Source organism: Melanerpes formicivorus, unplaced genomic scaffold (assembly GCF_026170545.1).
Source record: "Melanerpes formicivorus ecotype bairdi unplaced genomic scaffold, bMelFor1.0.p_v2 SCAF_32, whole genome shotgun sequence".
NCBI lineage: Eukaryota > Metazoa > Chordata > Aves > Piciformes > Picidae > Melanerpes > Melanerpes formicivorus.
The window spans coordinates 7,302,116-7,321,820 of NW_027142384.1; the positions used below are offsets into that span (position 1 = coordinate 7,302,116).

The 19,705-nt window shown below is 40.4% G+C and overlaps 2 long non-coding RNA genes across 2 annotated transcripts in view; both read left to right on the plus strand.

Moving 5' to 3' along the window:
- Positions 1 to 19,705, plus strand: part of LOC137449691 (uncharacterized) — a 121,464-nt gene that overhangs the window by 53,079 nt on the left and 48,680 nt on the right. The gene's annotated exons all lie outside the window — the stretch shown is intronic.
- LOC137449690 (uncharacterized) lies at positions 15,675 to 18,930 on the plus strand. The gene is made up of 3 exons (XR_010989453.1): positions 15,675 to 15,864; positions 16,575 to 16,687; positions 17,659 to 18,930. It is a non-coding gene; the product is annotated as an uncharacterized lncRNA (long non-coding RNA).

A 19,705-nucleotide genomic window follows, 5' to 3' on the forward strand; every position in this document is an offset into this window, starting at 1 on the left:
ACCTGCACCACAGTTTACAGAAGAGCATTTCCCACACCAGCACCACCTGAACTAATTGTTGCATAATCATGGGGGAGGCTCTAAGATCATCCACAACATCGCCATCTCCTGACTTACCCTATCACTGCACATAGCCTATGTGGCACTTATCCTGCAAGGAGTAAACGAATGGCACTCAGGATTTCTAGATGTATTTAAGTAGAATTAAACAGGGAATCTTTGTCTCTCTTTTTTCTTTCTATTTTTTTTTTTATGTGTGGAAGACTCCATTTACTCTTACAGGATATGTGGACAAATGGAAATCTCCCACCAGTGCATGAGGAAGACCTTCAAGAACTTGTGATTTGTAAGCCAGAGAGAGAGAGAAGTTTGAAGCACTTGGTGCCATGGTTTAGTCATGAGGTCTGGAGTCACCATCATTGGAGGTGTTTAGGAGGAGACTTGATAGGGTGCTTGGTTTAGTTGATTAGGTGGTGTTGGGTGATGGGTTGGACGTGATGATCTTGAAGGTCTCTCCCAGCCTGGTTTATTCTATTCTATAGGTTGGACTTGATGATCTTTGAGGTCTCTTCCAACCTTGGTGATTCTGTGATGCTGTGAATCATACACTGAAAACCTCTGCCAAATCCCTTTCATCTGAAAAACACACATTTACCCAGGACAAGAGAGATCTGTAGCTAGTCTTATCAAGCCATGAGCATCTCTCTTTCGATTTCAGTAGGCTTTTGAATGAAGAAAATGAGCAGTCATCTCCAGACCCTTATGACCTTGCAGTGATGATATTCACTATGAAATGACTGGCATTTAAAAGCTGTCATTAGTAAGCAAGCACACCAGCACTTCGTACACTGAATGCTGCTGTACCTCATATTTCATAGTAATGAGTGTTGTCCAGAGTTACAACAATACTGACAATGTTCTTGTTTGTTGCCTTTTACCTGAAAATTATTATCCACAATTTGTTATTATGCCATAGAAAGAAATTATGTTGTAGGAGGAGCAGGCAACAATGAAGCTGAGTACTTTTTGTGCCACGTACTTGTGCTCCCTTGGCTAGCACTGCTAAGCTCATCTGCTCATTTGTTGTTCCCATTGAAAATGAATTACTCCAATCTCCCCTGCCTCCCCCTTTTTTTTTTTCTTTTTTCTTTATTTTTCCCCCAGCCCCTGTCAATAAGAAAATTTTAAAAACCCAACATGCTAAAAGACAAAATCTCCAGTTGTCACTTTTCCTCTTAGCTGGAATAAATCAAAGCAGCAATGGAAAGTACAGGTGCAAACTCAAAACCCTGTGGTAGTTCTGTTTGAAGAAGTGGGTGTAGAAGTAGTTGATGTTTCAAATGCAAATACTGTTCTGCAGCTCAGCTCAGAGAGAGCTAAACGTCACTGCTCCATGGAATTTAACTTTGATAGTGCAAGAAAAGAACAGGAAAACAAAAGAAAGTGATATCCTGTCACACCAAGCGAAAGTGAATTTGAGGTGTCACGGGGCAGGATGATATAGGGGCCTGGCATCTGCAGCATCAGCTTAAATCAGCATGTGCTGTGGTGCTCAGCACCTTCAAAAATCTGTCCCTTCAGCATCTTTGCTCTTAATCAGAAGCACTGGAGCGTTGCCAACCACTAAAAGGTTGGGTTAGGCAAAAGGAAGTTAGTTTTGCTTGTTGAGTCAAGTGATTTCGTGTAACTCGCTCTAGAGGGAGGCTTTTTTTTTTTTGTTCCAAAGGGAGTCAATGCCAGTGGTTAAAATGTACTTTTAGAATTTATAAGTTTAATTAGGAATTGGAAACTTGATAAGACAGAAGGGACAGTGGGGAACACTCGGTGCATTGATGATTTGAGCATGAGAGGAACAATTTGAATTTGTTGTGAAAGGAGGAAAAATGGTCTGGAAAAAATGTTTTCAAGGCAAAAGAGAAAACATTGTATTTCACTGATGAGGAGGCATTGGTCTGTGGAACTGAAACTCCTCAGCTGCTTTTCTTTCACATCTAGAAAACCTAGTTGCTATGCTAGGTAAGTGCAGATTGTATCTACTATTAAACACAAGTTTGTTTCTTTGGACAGCAAGTCTCCCTTGCCTAGAGTTTTCTCATGATGGGAAGGAGCTATTATTCCTTCATCTTGAGGTCTCTTTCAACTTCAGAGGCAAAGTGCTTGATCTACAAGCTGGGTGCTTTGGAGGCAGGCTGGATGATGTGGGATCCCCTTTGTGCACGTTGCATTGCTGAGACAAGCGGTGCAGAAAAAAGAGAAAATACACTCTTGGCTTAGTCATCTCCCAGGAAACTTGATGCCAAGAAGATGCCAAAATTCTAAGTCCACCTGGTTAAACAAAGTTAGGACAGAGGAAATATTTTGCTTTTTCTGGAACAGTCATTCTGTGAAGGAAGCTAATACAAACTTTGCACAAAGTAGTGACAAAGTAGTTCTACTTTTTACTTTAAAACCCTCACAGGATATTTTGAAGGGGCTTAAATATCCTTTTACCTCAAATAAGGCAGGATTTAAAATCTTCTATGTCATTTTGTGGGTGCACACTAATGTTTTATAGGTATTCTGGGCTAGTGCTTCAGCATCCACTCTAATTGAAGGGTTTTTATTTTGACCTCTAAGTATACATTTACAGTCACGTACATTTACACTTACGTTCAAGACAGAATTATAGCCTGCCATAAGGGCATTCACCTGGAAAAGAGCACTGGTAGGTTCCAGTGGCTGTTCTAGTGAGTATTTAAACATAAAAGACTATCACTTCAGAAACAGTAGTAAACTTCTCAGTCAGCACCTCTTCTGAGAAAGAAAAAACCTTCAATTCAAGTCAATTCTGAGCAGAGTGAACATATGTATTCTTAATTGAAGTGGGCTATCTTACCATGGAGATGCCAGAGCAGAATCTCTTGCCATGGGGGTGGTTTTGTGAACAGTGCTCATATCTCCCTTTTCCCCTCCTTCCTTTTCCTCGACCTCACTCTGAGCCAAGAGTCTGATTTTGTAATGTCAAGAAAACCCCTTTTGACACTTATGAAACCCTTCCTTGACTCCTCTGTTTGTTAGACACCTGCATTTTATGAAGAGGTGACTTGAACTATGTGATGGGACAAATAAGCAACTATCTGAAAAAGAAAAAGATAATTACTGAAAATCAGAATAAACTTTGCACATATCTATGGTAGCAGCCAGTTCCAAGGTGATGTTTCCTTCAAACCTTCCTGGCACAACATTTTTTATTTCAGACTTATGAAATGGCTAATGTAGGGATGAGAAGAAGGTGGGTGGAGGGATATGTTCTGCCTCAAAGCCAGTGTAACTCTCATAGTGAATTTTCTTTCCTTTCTCCTTCTTGGCTATAATGATAATTTGAGACAGCTGAGAAAGGAAGGTGAGAAAACATACAAAAGCTGATTTTGGTGTTATTTCTCAGGTTCTTGACTGAGCTTATCTTTCCATTTAATATTGCAGGATGTATTCCTGAAACAAAGAACGCATATTGAAAGAAAACACGACGGAGTCAGGGAGTCAGTTAATAATTAAACAACGACAATTTGAAATACACCCATAGAGGGATCTACCTGATATCTCAAGCCTTACATATTTGATAATTGAACAGGCAAGCTTTGTTTAATGAATGGTGATACTTTAGGGAAAAAAAAGAAAAAAGTCATGTTAGGAACTGTTGTGAAAGGTTTTATTTTAATAAAAGAATGCATGATCACATAAGCTCTTATATCATATCCTTTCCCACACAGACTCTTGCATACTTTTGGCAAAAGTGTTAGCTGTTTACATTCTCTTTGTTTTCACTCCAGCAGCCTGTGACTAATCCTTGAATTTAAGTGCTAAGGTTGACTCTGTCAAAAATGGCTTTGGAGGGGTTTGCTGTTTGTTGACAATGATTGGGAACGAGAGAAAAATCACTTCCCTTGAAATGCAGCACAAACAGAAGAGCATCAGAGCAGCTGCACAGGGTCAGTCCAAAGGCCTCTCCAGCTCAGCTGTCTCAGAGGTTAGGTAGGAGCAAAAAGGAAGAGTACTGGCTACAGAACAGAGTAAGAACAGGGAAAGTATGAAGCAATCCCTCCTTCCTATCTGCTTTTTGGGAATTCTGGTTCAGGTATTCCCTGAGTTAGAAATAGTGTCAGTGTTTAGATCTGGATAAGGAGCACTGTTGCTAGCACTAGCATTGAAGCAAACTCTCTTGGCCTTCTTTCTAAAAGTACTCCAGCCACTTGCCGCTCCATTGCCACGCTGCACGCTTCAAGCCCTTGCAACAACCTCATTTGTTTGGTTCATCAGGGGGAAAAAAAAGAGGAAAACAAAAAAAAAAAAAGTGGCTGAGTTTATCAACTGAATTAATAGCCTCTTAATATAACATAGCCTTGAGCATGAATTAGAGTTGAGGGTGAGGAAAACATTTGCTCTTTCAAAACAAAAACTCTCAGTTGTGTATTTCTCGTGGACTAGAAAGCAAAAAGCAAAATGATGCTTTTCATGCTTTGTTTTAAAGAATTAAAATTTTTAGCAGGAAAAAAATCCACACAACAATGTATGTAAACCCATGTAAGCTGAACTTCCTGATGTAATCACACCTTTCAAGTCTTCTATGCTCCTATTTTTCCATTAGTCCTGAAGAATGGCCTCTTTTCTCAGGATGCCCTCAACATCTCAGAACAAAGTTCAGGTTGTGAGGACCTCTGTTTTTCTTCAGTAGCTGTGGTACTCAAACCCACAGATGCCCCTGAAGAATGTGCTCTCCCAAGGTTGGCAGCAATCTGATAGATCTCAAGCCCAGAAGCTGGGCAGAGGATCCACAAAAGCTGTCTCACCACATATCCACCTCAGAAACTACATCTCTGAAGCAGAGCAGCCTCCACTTTCAGATATGTGTTTCAACCAGTAGTTTGTTGACAAACATTTGGGTTCTGATGCCCGTCTACCAACAGTGTTCTTTCTATACCAAATCTCCAACATCTCCCTCTAGACAGGTTCATTGGTTCTGTGAACTGCTTGCAGACCATTACATATGTAAATGCCTGTTTGTAGGTATGTCTCCTACATGCTCTTAGCTCAAGGGCATATGGAGACAAGTTTTGTGTCCTTTTAATCATCTGTGGAGTATTCAGTTTATGCTTCAGAAAATAACATGAGACAACAGGAGGGCCACTCAGGTTTGAGGAATGTGCATAGTATCAAAGAATAATTTAAACAGAGGTGCAGTACACTAGCTTCTCTTGAATGGTAATTTGCTATTGGAGAGCTCTCTTATATCAAGCATTAGGGCAATGCCTAACATTAGCCAGAGAAGCAAACCCAGAATTTGGGTTATTAACTAATTAACATGTATTTCTCTTCCCTTAATTTTTTGGATCTTAGATACTGAATGAATTTATTTCTTTTTGCTATTATGAAGAGGCACAGTCAAGACAGTTAAGGCCCCTGAATAGAGATTCAAGGCTGTTTGAAACTGATTTTTGACATGACAGCTTCTTTCTTCTTCTGTAGCTGTGTTCCATAGCCTTTCTGTAAAAGGTGTTTTGAGAGCTAGGGTGTGGAAAAGTGCTACAGAAGAACTGAGAGTCTGACTAATCATTCACATATGGAGTGGGCAGGATTCTTGGTTTCTATTCTTGCTCTGCCTTACTGCCATGTGTGGACTTGGCTGGATCCAGTGGATCTGTTAATTTGATTGGGGTACTATATTTCTAATTTAATGTCAAAACCAAAGATTAGACTGAAAAATACATTGTTTGTAAAAGCATCCACCTCATTCTTTCTTTTAGCTCTTTCATCAGCCTATTTCACCCTGCAATGCTGACCCAGGAATATCTACATGTAAGCTTTTTAGCCATGTGCACTTCTTAAGTGGTGACAATGCTTTCTGTGTCTATTGTGTGTAAAGATAATTACTTGCAGAGATATTGGATTTCCTGGCCCGGAAGGTGTTTGTGGTTTTTGTAACAAAGGAATTAAAGCACAGAGGGAAAAGGAGAGTTTAGAAAGCATCCTGCTAACAGCAAAACCATTCTGTACTTTGGAAAGTCTGTTTTCCCTTTTTCATCAAAATGCAATTTTAAGTACATCCTTTCCTTGACAGCTCATTTTGCCCAGCAGCTCTTAACCATTCCATATGGAGGTCTGACACAAATCTCATTGAAATCAATAGACATGCCTGCAGACCACACTGAATTTGACTTTAGAGGAATGCAATGTATGCAGCTCTTTAACATCTTAGACAACACTGCTTTGCTGTAGAGGCTTCTTAGGCAAAGTAGGTTAGGTCAGTGCTAACAATGCTCATTGTATCTTCTGTCTCTGTGCTTTGATGTATTAGTGAGCAGAGTAAAAATGTGCTGGATGCAGCTTCTTGAATGACCTTATTGCAGTGATTTACATGACTGTCCAGATAGTGCCACTGAGTTAGTTATAAACGAGGAAAACATGGGTTAATGACAGGAGCTTTAACTGCAGCTTAGAGTTTGTTTTTGCAGATCTCATGTGCAGTCTCAGACCAATCATTTTGACTGGGACCTGGAAAATTATTTCCTTGTTCAAGTTCCAGATTTTAGATGCTAAAATGTCCCATAGTCCTATAAAGATATCCATCTATCTGCCTGCCTATCTATCTATCTATCTATCTATCTACCTACCTACCTACCTACCTACCTACCTATCTACCTACCCACCTACTTATCTATCTAATTATCTATGTATCTTTTTAACTGCTGCAGTACCTCACAGTACAGAGATTCTTAGTTTTTTTCCTTATAGATTTGCCAAAGTGCCTCAGGTCCCATGCACTCTCAATGCAGATGTCCGCAGGTGCCTTGCAATGAAAGCTGAATTTATTCCAACCCTCTGGAGATGCCGGAAGAACAAACCAACCAAACAAAATGCATAACAAAACAAAGCAAGACTTCTTGGACTGAAACAGTCTCATTTGTCTGCCTCCATGATGACCTTCATTTTCAGAGGTGCTGAGCACTTGACACCTGGGTGGTACCTACAGCCTGGGACAGAAGGACGTGTTGTCTTGCACAGCTGATGTAACTAAAAATGCTATTTTTATTCCTTGAAATGTCTGACAAGACTCAACAGTTTAACCTTCCTAACTGTGTAAGAGACTTCTGTATTTAATCTTGTTTCATTTTAGACATTTTTCTTTCACTTGGAATTGGTTTTCTTTACTACATACCTTTCTTAGAAGTTGGGCTTTTTCATCATCACAGCTTGCTACTTCAGCTCCTCATAAAGGAGTGTGTAATCAAGTTCATTTTAAGTTGTGCCCCTTCCCAGGTAGTCTTTCTGAAAACAGGGAGGTTCTCTTAGAGCAGAGCACTGCCCTTTGGGTGTAGGTACAAAGCCATCATCAAGAGCAATGTTTTCTGACTTCAGGGATGGAGCTGTGGCAGAGCCATGATCCTAAAGACAATTCAAAGGTAGGATTACGACCTCAAACTTGGGGTGGGGACATGAGTTCAAGAATTACTGGCCAAAAGGGCTCCAACATAGGTGTGGAAAGCTAAATTAGTGGTGTTCCTGTGCTGCCTCAGATGTTCTCTGAGGAAGTTCTGGGAATAATTTCTATGAAAGACATTTACCTACAGGGCACAATGTAATTGCTGATTTGGGAAATAGGGATGATTCACTTGTGTAAGAGTCGCCCATACTATTAGCATACAAGATGCACTGCTTATCATAGCTTTTTAGTGGCATTGTGCCTAATTAATTCATGACACCTTAATTAATAAGTATACAAAGAAATATCCCCATATGACCTAAGCATCATGGAGTAGGTTGTGCCCTAAAGACTCTGTCTAGTGCTGATGTGAAAGAACATTTCTCCATTTCTATAGGAGTTAAAAATGTGTGCAAAGTTTAATTCTAACTGTGGTTATTTTTCCTAAGGGTGATTTAAAGCTACTGAAGGGAGGACCTGAAAACAAATAGTGTTCAATGACAAAAGCATCTTCAAACACTGAAGATTACTCATTCTACACCCTAGCTTAACAGATGGTTTCCATCACTGTAATGAACCACACTAAAGCCCAGAGCAAAAAATCTTATCTGAACATCAGCCAAGAGGTATCAAGATATTTGCATCAGGCTATCTGGATGTCCCAGTGGAAAAAGCCAAGAAACAGTAAAGACTTTCTTACCTCTTACTTTCTACCTCATTAGGTTAGAAGCTGTAAGTAAAGTTGGAGTTTAGAGAATGCTTAACATACAGATGAGACAGAAAAAGATGGCCAGTGATGAGGACAGTGGCATTGAGTTTCTGGTGAGTATATGGAAGATGAAGGTTAGACATCACTACAAATATTTTCAGTCTGATTTGCATCACGCTCCTTCCCAAAGTGAGAACCATGGAATCTTACTTTTAAATCAAGTTACTGCAATATTTGCTAAAACCCAGATTATGATTAGGATGTACATAGTCAACATAAGGTGTCTTAAATACTTAATCTATCATTGTGTATTAAAATGTTGACATGAATATTTTACTATTTTGTACATTAGATGTTTAACAGCCCTTCAGCAGCGTGAGGACTGCGATGTCACCTTGGAGATCCGTAGGTTCTTCTAGCTCATGTTTCTGATTGTGCCTAGAATAACAAAGCTCAACCATGTTCTGGGTCAGTTAAAAGTCTTGCTTGAATTCTGGAATAAATGTTGAGCAAATCTAGCCATAGTTATGGTACAGCAGAAAGAAAAATAATCAAAATATTTGTTCTTGAACTAAGTCAAATGAAATTGTTCTGAGTAGTTTTTGACATTCATGTTTGAGAGCGGTAAATTAAGAGCAAAACTTTGGAGATGTGAAGTTAAATTAGCTGAAAACATCATGTATACAAGGCTCTTTAGGTGAGATTTGCTTATTTTTTTTTTTTCCTTCTTACAAGGCATTTGATATGTTTTTGCATTTTTGGTCAGTGTACTCAAAGTAAGGCTAAACGAATGCAAGCCACTGCTATTTTTTCTCCACAGATATTCTTCATCTCTCTTGAATTCTCTGTCTAGGCCCAGGATTTCAGTTTCTATCCCTAAGGCTAAGGAAGATTGGATAGTTCATCCATGGAATGTGTTAATACCACTTCTTAATCATCCAGAGCAATCACTGTAGGTTGTGCAACACAGAGCACTCCTTTTTTTCTGCAGGGGCTGTGCTTACTGACAGCCAAGGAGTATGGAAACATTATCTCTTATCCTAAAATAAGAGCTCACTTTGGTGTCCTTTGTGATCACATGTATGAGAAAATAGCTTAGAACCAGGCTGACAGAAAAAAAAGGAGGCATAAAAATTGTTTTTGTGTCTACCATAAGAGGGTAGAAAATATGCTTTGGATGAGGCCTCAAGAAATGTGGGCACATTTATGGCACCAGTACAAAATTCCTGTCTTGCCTCAGGCAAGTGACTTTGAAATTCAATTCTCTGTTTGAAGAGTGAGCGTAATAGAACCTTATAGCAATGTTGGAAGGATAACTCAATTAATATTTATGATGTGCTTGGGTACACCAGTACTAGAAACCTTTATATATACACCGACCCAACTAAAGGACACTCAAGTTCATGGTTATTTTGGTGAGGGGACACACCAGAACATCAGCAGGAAGTTGGCAGTGTCTTGCCAACCAATCATTTGAAAAGAAGGAAAAACTGCCTCTTGAAAAATAAAGTATAGCAAGACTGTTCTTCATCCTAAACAAAGGTAAAAAGTTGACATACTATAGTCTTCCAAGGGAAGGGACTAGTGCCTCCTAGGAGGTGTGGTTCAATGTCAAACAAGCTTATGTGGAAAACCATCACTATAAATGACCAAGATCCATGGCTGCCTCAAAGGTTTCCAATTACTCAACTGGATGTGGGCATTAATTCCAAAGGCAATATTTTATTTTGAGTTTCTTGGAAAAAATATCCACTAAAATGTTTGTTTCCTGACTTGTTTGTTCTTGGTTTCTCACTCTATAGAGATGCTTGATTGTAGAAGTACTGTCGGATATGACAGTGACATGTTGAGGAGTAAATTTTTCAGTTTGGTAGTTTGGTTGTGGGTGGTTGTTTTGTTTTGCTTTGTTTTGTTTCGTTTTGCTTTGTTTTACTTTGCTTTGTTTTGTAGCAGCCCTCAACCCTTTCATTAAGAGGTTTTTTAAAACCACTGGTTGTCTTTTGGGATTGGGAGCTATACTTTCATTGTATCAACTCCTGATTTGTAGAGAAAGTGAGATGAGACCAAAGGAAACTCTATCTTCTTTATGTCCATTTGTATGTAACCCTCTGCAGCAGGTGAAGGGTATGCTTGCCCCTGCCCTGTGCTACCCCAAGACTTTATGAAACCTTTAAATGTTTTATCACTGCCTGAAACAGTCCTGGGTCTTGTGTTTCAGCATGTTTATTTTCTGTGGGAACAGCAATCTGATTGCAGTGTACATGTGTGGGTGGGTAGATTATAAATTATAGACTCTGAGCTCAGGTGCACATCTTGGGAGTGACTTTTAAATAGTTGCATGATTAACAAACTCTTCTCCTTTGTGGGACGGAAAGCAACTTCTGTCTTGAAGATTGCTGCTGCTTTACTTCAGGAATTATCCCCTGTGGAGCTTGGTGCTGGAGGGGAAATATTTGTTGTGTTATGAATTTGAAGCCAACTAGCTAGTGATCTACAAGATGATTTATAGTCAACGGACTTTTGGGGTGGGAGGAGGGGGAACTTTTCAAGAAAATGTTGCTTTTGTAAGGATGTGTTTTGTGGACCAAATGAGAGAGCCTCTCATGGCTGGAGGTGTTCAAAAAAAGGATTGGACATGGCACTTGGTGCCATGGTTTAGTAGTCATGAGGTCTTGGGTGACAGGTTGGACTTGATGATCTTTGAGGTCTTTTCCAACCTTATTGATTCTATGATTCTGTGATTGTATGATTCTACGCTAAGGTCTTGCCCACAACACCTTGTCATTGTTCCTTGGCTGGAAGCTGTCCTTAAATGAGCAGCAAAAATGCCTTTGACACACTTTCCTCTTCCTTCTATTCAGAGTCAGTGAGATGGTTTTAGGCAGCCAGCAGCAGCGGACGTAGCTATGTTTTTGCAGAGAGTGCAGTATGTTCATGCAGTTATTCATTGTGGCTCCGCTAACTGCACTAGAAGGCCAGTAATGAAGAGCCAGTAATTAGACTAGATTCAGGGGAATAATATGACCTCATCCTTGGCTACATTAAGATAGCTACTTCAATTTTTATAGCAGTGGATGCCATATAAATATCTAGATAGATTAATGGTATAATGGAGGCTTTTTTGTCATTATGACGTCTCGAAACTCACTACCACTGTTAGTCCATCTGTGTTACAGATTGCAAACCCAGGCCAAGAAATACTTAAGCAGATGCTTAACTTTAATTATAGAAGCAGGTCCATTGATTTCAAGGAGAATACTTGCAGGTTTTTTTACAATGATACATGCATGTAGTTGCTCTCTGAGACATATATGTATATGTCTGCCTGAGATGGAATTAATTTTCCCCACAGCACCCTCATAGTGCTGTACTTTGTATTGATAGCTAGAAACATGTTGAGAAAGATGTTGAGAACATACCAGTGTTTTATTTACCACTGAACAGCACTCACACAGCATCAATGCTATCTGTCCAAAATTCCCCCCTCACCAGGCAGCTGGCCGTGGGCAAGATACTGGGAGGGGACACTCCAGGACAGCTAACCCAAAACTGACCAAAGGGATATTCCATGCTCTGTGACTTCTTCCCAGCAATAGAAATTAAAGAAAAGAGGGCATTCATTATTGCAATGTTTGTTTTCTGGAGCAATTGCTATGTGTACTGAGCCCTGGTTGCAGGAAGTAGCTGGGCATTACCTACTGACAGGAAGTAGAGAATAAATCTTTTCTTTTCCTTTGCTTCCACATATGGCCTTTGCTTTTTCTTTATTAAACTGCCTTTATCTTAACCCATGAGGGTTTTTTCCATCTTATTTTCTCCCCCTGCTGTCCTGCTGAGGAGAGGGGTAATAGAGTGGCTTGGTAGTGGCCACTTGGTGTCCAGCCAAGGTCAACCCACCACAACAGGCCTAATCCAGTAGTTCCCATAAAAAACACTGCTCGACTGGCCTCAAATTAAAAGGCTCAAAAAATTAAAGTGAAATGGCTATAGCACCACAAAAAAACAAGGTAGTATTCTTGGCAAGTGGGCTTGTTGCAATTTTATTGCATAACCCAACTGAATTACCCAGACAAAAGTGATGTAGACACATTTATCAAACGTTTCTAGTTAATATTCCAAGTATTGGTCTAGAACATATGTGCCTGATTCTGAAAACCTTCTGTTTGCAAAAGTTTAGTTGGTTTTTTCACAGCCATTGTGTGTGCTGCTTCCTCCACATGAAATGGAACCAAATATTTAGTAACAGTATTAGTAGCAGAAATAGACCACTTATTTTTATATGTGACTTCTTCTTGGCAGTGTTCTTGGAGAAGGTGCACATGGGAGACATTTTTAGACATTTTCTTTTAAAACAGTTTGCTGCATCCCATTCATTTTAGAGTTTTAAAATAGACAAGTGAAGAGACCAAATCAGACAGGGCTGAATTTGAAGGGTAAGTACCTCGGGATAGCAAACTACTTGAACACAGCAGTTTGACAACATTTTCAGGCACACCTTTTGAACAAAATTATGTACCCAGGTAAATAGCTTCCCATAGGATATAAATTCAATCAGTAAAGTGTTGACTTGATAAGCAGCAAGTTTAAGGGAAAAATGACTGAAAACAGACAGGATGAAACAGACTTAGGGCTGAATTCATAGCAAATGTTGGGAAAAGTGAGAACATAGACAAGGACAAATCAACTGATTACCAATACATTACAAAAGATTTCAGCTTGATTGGAACAAATTATAGTAAATAACAGAAGAAAGAGTCCTATAGGTTTTAAAAAGTGTACTTTATATTCTTAGTACATAGTAGTCTAAAAGATATAGCATTATTACATTACAAAAGATTTCAGCTTGATTGGAACAAATTATAGTAAATAACAGAAGAAAGAGTCCTATAGGTTTTAAAAAGTGTACTTTATATTCATAGTACATAGTAGTCTAAAAGATATAGCATTATTTCTGTGTGCATAAAAATCTCTGCATGTGTCTGAACACACAACTAAAGAAAAAACACACAGGTTTTAAAAAGTAATAATATATATATAGGTAGAGATTAATTTCTTTCATTGCTTAAAAATTTCCTGGTCTAAGCAACATCTGTTTGAAGAAGCTGACAAAATCTCTTGGACAGAGTAATTCTTCCTTACCTCTCAGTGTCTGTGAGAAATGCAAAGTCACAGCAGTGAGAGGAATTACAGATTAGTCTAATGTATAGGGCTCAAGAAAAGCTTGGTGATGAATCATGGAAGCACAGAATCACAGAATCACCAAGGTTGGAAGAGACCTCAACCTGTCACCACAGACTTCATGACTAAACCATGGCACCAAGTGCCACATCGAATGCTCTCTTGAACACCGCCAGGGATGGTGACTCCACCACTTCCCTGGGCAGGACATTCCAATGGCTAACAACTCTCTCTGTGAAGAAGCAGCTAGAAGGAACAGAAGAGTTACTGACAATAACTTTAAGGTACTGGAAATATCATTGGACAGACTCCTAGGATGTTCATAATTTTCTTATAAAATGTATTTAACCAACTATAAAGGGGGTTTTGAAACCTTTTTTTTCCCAAGAGTAATGTGATTCTGCACACACTGTATAATACCTTGAAGATGGAATTATCCTCCTGTAGTTTTCAACAGAAAAATGTTCTGTTTTGTTTTGTTTGTTTGCTTTTATATGAGAATTGAAGTATCCACAGAAGTCCCTCAGGCCAGATATAGTAGTTTTATGTTAGATTAAGATACTTGCATTTAAGTGATTAATTTTTAAAGTAGCACACATTCCACCAGTTTATATTTTTGATTATATGTTTTTCTAATATGAAAAAGACTGCTGCAGGGAGGGAAGATATATTCCACTTCCTGTATCCCTAATGGCTTGGGGTTGCACTGGTGGGCTGTCATTGGAAGAGCAAAATTACAAGCCGTGGGGTAAAGCTACTCGGTCTCAGACGTAACAGAAACAGGGCTGTGACACAAATTGCACACAGTGAATGTGAGAACCCTTAGCAACAACTAAGGATTTTGGAAACAGTGTTGGCTTTGGCATTGCAACAGACCACCCTTTACAGCAATGGAGAACTGGTTGGCGACTAGGGGATAGGATGCGACCCATGTCATCACAAGGTAGGTGCTTGCATTTGGCTGGACAAACTCCATCCTAAACTCTTCCAGCCAAAGTTCCACCAGCTGCCCTGGAAAGTGATAGGTAGTTAACGTACATCCAAACAGCTACAGCCTGCTTTCCATACTTTTTAACACTACAAGGTAGGTAGGATGATCATGTTGCAAAGTATTTGAGCAGCAGTATCTGCTCTTTTCTAGTTTGAGTTAGCTGTGGAGTTTTGTCAGGGTAAGAAGACTGTATGTGCCCTGCTACAGGGCCAGATGTATTTCTGTATGCTGCAGGCTGGGCATTTTCACTCCTGTGCCTATACTGAGTAAGTCAATGGATCAGGTTAGGGTGTGATGGGATGAGCAGTGCTGACCAATTTGGAAGATACTAGCTCAAGACATTGACTCCTCCACTTCGTTGGTTTCTACCAAACATGCAAACAAAAGTATGGTGCCTCCTTTCTGCTTTGAATTTATCTGGCTAATCAAGTAAAGAAAACTCATATTGTTGTGGTTTTAGACACCTTGGCTTCCAAATTTAAAAATCAGTGACTAAAGGTCAGTGAGAGAATCAACCAAGGCACAGATGACTAAAAGGCACTTCTATCTGTTTTTTTATTTTCTTATTAAAACAATGCAATAAAAAGGGAAACAGGAAACAAATCAAAGCTGGTTTCATTGATGCATTTTCTTCACCTGTGGTTCTCTCTTCACCACTGGTGCTTGGCTGTATGGTGCTCGTTGCATCTCCACAGGCAAGAGAGAGGTCTCCTCCACTAGTTCTTCTGGAGGGGTGGCTGGTCACCTTGCTCAATGTGCTCATGTTCCTCAGAAAAACTTGGGGAACCAGGCAATAACTCTGTTGAGTTTGAGAGGTAAGCAGCAGCAGCCTCCATCCTTTCCCACTTCCTCTCCTCCCACCAGTCCCTTGTGGGGAGCAGGAACCAGACTTGCTTGGGCCTTGCTTTCTCTGACCTTCTCTACACAACATGGAAGCCACTTGGAGACAATACCACTGTGCTGGCAATGTCACAGGAGACACATAAGGTACAGAAGTGCTCCTTCAGTTCCTGGGGTGGGTGAACCTGAAAGCCACCTATCACCTCCTCCAGCCTCTGTGTTCACTCCAGGAAGACAGTGCTGACGTTTGAGGTCCTTTCCAGATTAGTTTTGTGCTTTCAAAGGGAAACTTTCAGGTAAATCACCCCTACCATAAAGAAAACTGTAAACATGCTCCAGAGTCTCAGTTCCAGGAACAACATTTTTTGGAAAAAAATCTCAGTTGAAATTGTGAAGGCAACACACCTGGAGATCCCAGAAATGCTTGAGTTTTGCAGGCAGTTTTGCTGTTAAATGAAGCCTTAATCTTGACTTTTTACCATTTGTCAGGAGCACGTCAACATCCTTAATTGTAAAGATTTAAAACTTGACACATATCTGCGGCTCTTGAGAAACCAGAAAAGAATGGAAGCTCCATGGAAGCCCAAGCCAAGGACAAAAGGTGTGCAGGCAAATGGCCTCTGGAGATAAAGGAGCTATCATGCAACAGAGGAGCAATACTTCCTCTTCTTTCTTTGTTTCTGAATGAAGGTGAGTCATAGAATCAGAGAATTAATGGGGTTGGAAAAGACCTCAAAGATCATCGAGTCCAACCTGTCACCCAACACCTCATGACTACTAAACCATGGCACCAAGTGCCATGTCCAATCCCCTCTTGAACACCTCCAGGGATGTGACTCCACCACCTCCCTGGGCAGCACATTCCAATGGCTAACAACTCTCTCTGTGAAGAACTTTCTCCTCACCTCGAGCCTAAACTTCCCCTGGAGCAGCTTGAGACTGTGTCCTCTTGTTCTAGTGCTGGTTGCCTGGGAGAAGAGACCAACCCCCTCCTGGCTACAACCACCCTTCAGGTAGTTGTAGAGAGCAATAAGGTCTCCCCTGAGCCTCCTCTTCTCCAGGCTAAACAATCCTAGCTCCTTCAGCCTCTCTTCATAGGGATTGTGCTCGAGGCCTCTCCTCAGCCTGCTTGCCCTTCTCTGGACACGTTCAAGAGTCTCAATGTCCTTCTTAAATTGAGGGCCCCAGAACTGGACACAGTACTCAAGGTGTGGCCTAAAGAGTGCTGAAGAAGCATTGAGCTCTGCTGCTGAGGTTTCTGGCGCCATAATGCTTCATTTTCCACAGGGACTAAAGTGAGAGGGCACCTTCTGATCATGTGCAGTCACAAAGCTCATGTCAGTGCTGCTGAATGCACTTGGGAACTAATGTGGGAATTTTTATGTGTTTGTTCTTTTTAGATTGAAGAGGGGACTCATATATTTTCCACCAAAACAGCCATTGAGGTGCTAACTGCTCTTTTGCTTCCCACTTGGATGCCTAGGACACTGCAGAAAACACATAACTCACAGGGGTTTGTATGACTTCAGCACAGTAACTTTCCATTCCAAAATGTCAAGAGATTCTTTCACATCAGGAGAAACAACCTTATCAAAATGGGTACAAATCAGAACCCTCCAATAGCCTGATTCTGAGAAAAATCAAGGTCCCAGCTTTCCTAATGCTCTGATTTGAATGAACATTTTCCTTCCCCTTTCTGAAGCTGCCCAGCAATAGTGCCTGCATCCTAGACCCCTAAGGAAATAAGAGTTTTGCAAGAAGGGAGTGGGGAAGTTGTAGCAGTGTGTAGGAGAGGGGTGGGAGGTTGGAAGTAGGGATAGAGCTCTCAAGACAAAGATATCACATAAGGAGTGACAGAGAAGGAAACAAGAAGCAGAGTATTGGCATAACTATACTTCTTGAGGCAAAGTCTGGCTGGAGGAGGTTTGGAGACAGGTTCAGAGGCTGCAAGGGTAATATGGCATAGAAACTTAGTGTGGGTATGGAACTGGGAGTAAGAGACAAGTGGCAGAGGGGACAGGAGCCCTACCATGTGTGGCAAGGACAAGTATAGCATGGGGAACACACAGAAAATCCCTGTCATATGGGGTGAAAGTGGGCATTAGGGAGAGCAGAAAACAGTGGAATGGGTAAGGACACATATGGGAAACCTGGATGGCAACAAAGGGGTGAGTTGGGCCCACATAAGGTGGAGCCATGGGGTGGGAGATTGCAAAAGGCATTTCTGATAAACCAGGAAAGGGATTTCAGGAGTCACAGAAGGCAAGTATGGCAAGCTTGGCCAACAGCATTACCAAATCTTAGAGTAACCCATTGAGCAACAGTGATTCTGATTTGAGTTACAGCAGACCTAGAGCTGGACAATCTCCTTGAGTTTTGCAAGGAAAGAGCTGCATATCCAGTGTCCAAACTCTATCACACCTTGCCTTGCATCCGGATTTGGTGGCATCTACTCACACTAACTGAAGCCTGTGTTCCTCACAGGGAGAAAAAGCTGCAACTAAAAGGAAATGACAGAACGGAGGCCTGAGGAAATGAGGGTACATGAGGACAGCAAGAGTTCACTGAAGGAGAGCAGATCTCAGAGTGAGGGCTCCATTAAGCAGCAGAGGAACAGCCAGGGGAACCAGTGAGGTGGAGGAGGATGAATATTTCTTCAAAGGTGCTGGCTGCAAGGCATGGGAGAAGAGCCAACAAAAGAAGCAAGACAAAAAGGAGCAAGGCTAATAACCTGGCATGACAGGAGGAAAGCTTCAGGGGAGATTTTTCTGCTGTTATGGATCCTCTGATAATTAATCAGATTCCTTTTTAAAAAGGGGAAAGAATTATTGAGGAAAAGACTAGCAGTGTAAATTGGAGAAGAAATAACTGACAGTAAGCAAGATCCACAGTTTGGTCAGATGAATAAGCTGTGGAACAGTGCTTGTCCCTGCTGTCCAGCTGCTGTAGGCAAGCTTGGACCATTTCCTTCTGTAACTTCTTCTCTCTGGGCTCAGCAGTGGCTCAGATGATAGCATGCTCTTTTAAAACTTACAGAGGACCTCAGAGCATTACTCAGCAAGCCTTTATCACCTTCCTGCCTCTTTGTTTTGCTTTGAGTATAGGAAGGACAAAGGAAGGTTTATCCCTTTAGGCTTTCCAATGGTATTTCTTAGTAAAATATTTTTGCAGTTTCAAGCTTTTTTTTTCTAAAGCAGCTTGTTCTAAATGTTGAACTGGACAAATTGTAGAAGCAAAAAATGGAGAAAGGCAGGAAAACTGAGTAACTGCAGTCAGCAGGGTAGCTTCCTCTCCCATAATATTTTCTCTTCAAAAGAGAAAACAGCCACAAAAATGTAAGAAAATATTATCTCTTAACCTTTTTAATGACCAGAACGTTCTTCAATGATGAATAATGTTTCTAAGAAAATCTGACTCAGGAAATGATGAAACTTTAATGCAATTTATGGAATTGGTGGAAAACTGTGAGGCAGGACTAGTCACTCTTGGGTAATGGATTTTTTGACTGGAAAAAAAAAAGAGTAGCACAATAATAAATTAATTGAAATTTCTGCATATCCTGTTGGCAGAAAAAAACAGGGGAGAAGGGGGGGAAAAATAGCCCATCTTGATTATAATAAACTGTAAAATGTTAACTTCAGCCAAACCAAAGTGATTATTCTAAGATGGTCCTACAGACTGCTTCTCCAGATGGTGCAGAGGGACAACTTGAGAGGACAGTTTGCTCCTCTTCATTTCACTGCCCGTTTGAATATGGGAAGTTTCTCTGGATTGATGCAGCAGACTGGGCAATAGTCCTTTTAAAGCCTCAAGGGTAATAATCCACCTGAACTCATCTGGCTCCACTTTATCTTTCTATTCAATTCAGTTGTACCACACTGATTATTTAGGTGAATATTTTCTGAAGGTATTTCATTTCTTGTGGTCTCATCTGAATAAGATTTCTAATGGATTCTGGAAAATTAAACTATCCTCACAGTGCCTTTAACTGACTAAACATACTACTACTACCTTCAGTTCCAGTTTAGTTTCTTTCTCAAAAGAAAAACAAAACAAAAACCAAACCAGAATTTATAAGTCAGCATTATCTAAATATTTATTCCTGACCTTCCTGAGTTAAAATCACCACACATGAGGGCTTTGTGCCCCTGTGTGCTCCCACACAGTTGCAGCAGTAAGAGTAGATTAATTACAGCCTATAGCCTACCAGGTCTATCGTTAGAAAAGTGAAATAAACTACTTCACTTTGCTGTTGAGAAAAGAAGCCTCTAATCTGGTGCACAAAGCAGAAGGGTTATTTCTTTTTCCAGATGCATCTCAAACCTGTATTTCTCAGTGAGAAGTGTTATCTCCAGGGAGCTGTTCTGATGTGGATCTGATGTTGCCCTGATGTTGCCTTTGACATGTTAATTAGCTCGAAAGGTGTTTTCATTCATTTAGGTCTTTCCAGGAAGAGAAGCTTAATTGAATTAAAGTATCCAGGTGAAAATTAAAGTCCATTCTGCTTAATTTCTAGGACTGATAGATACTA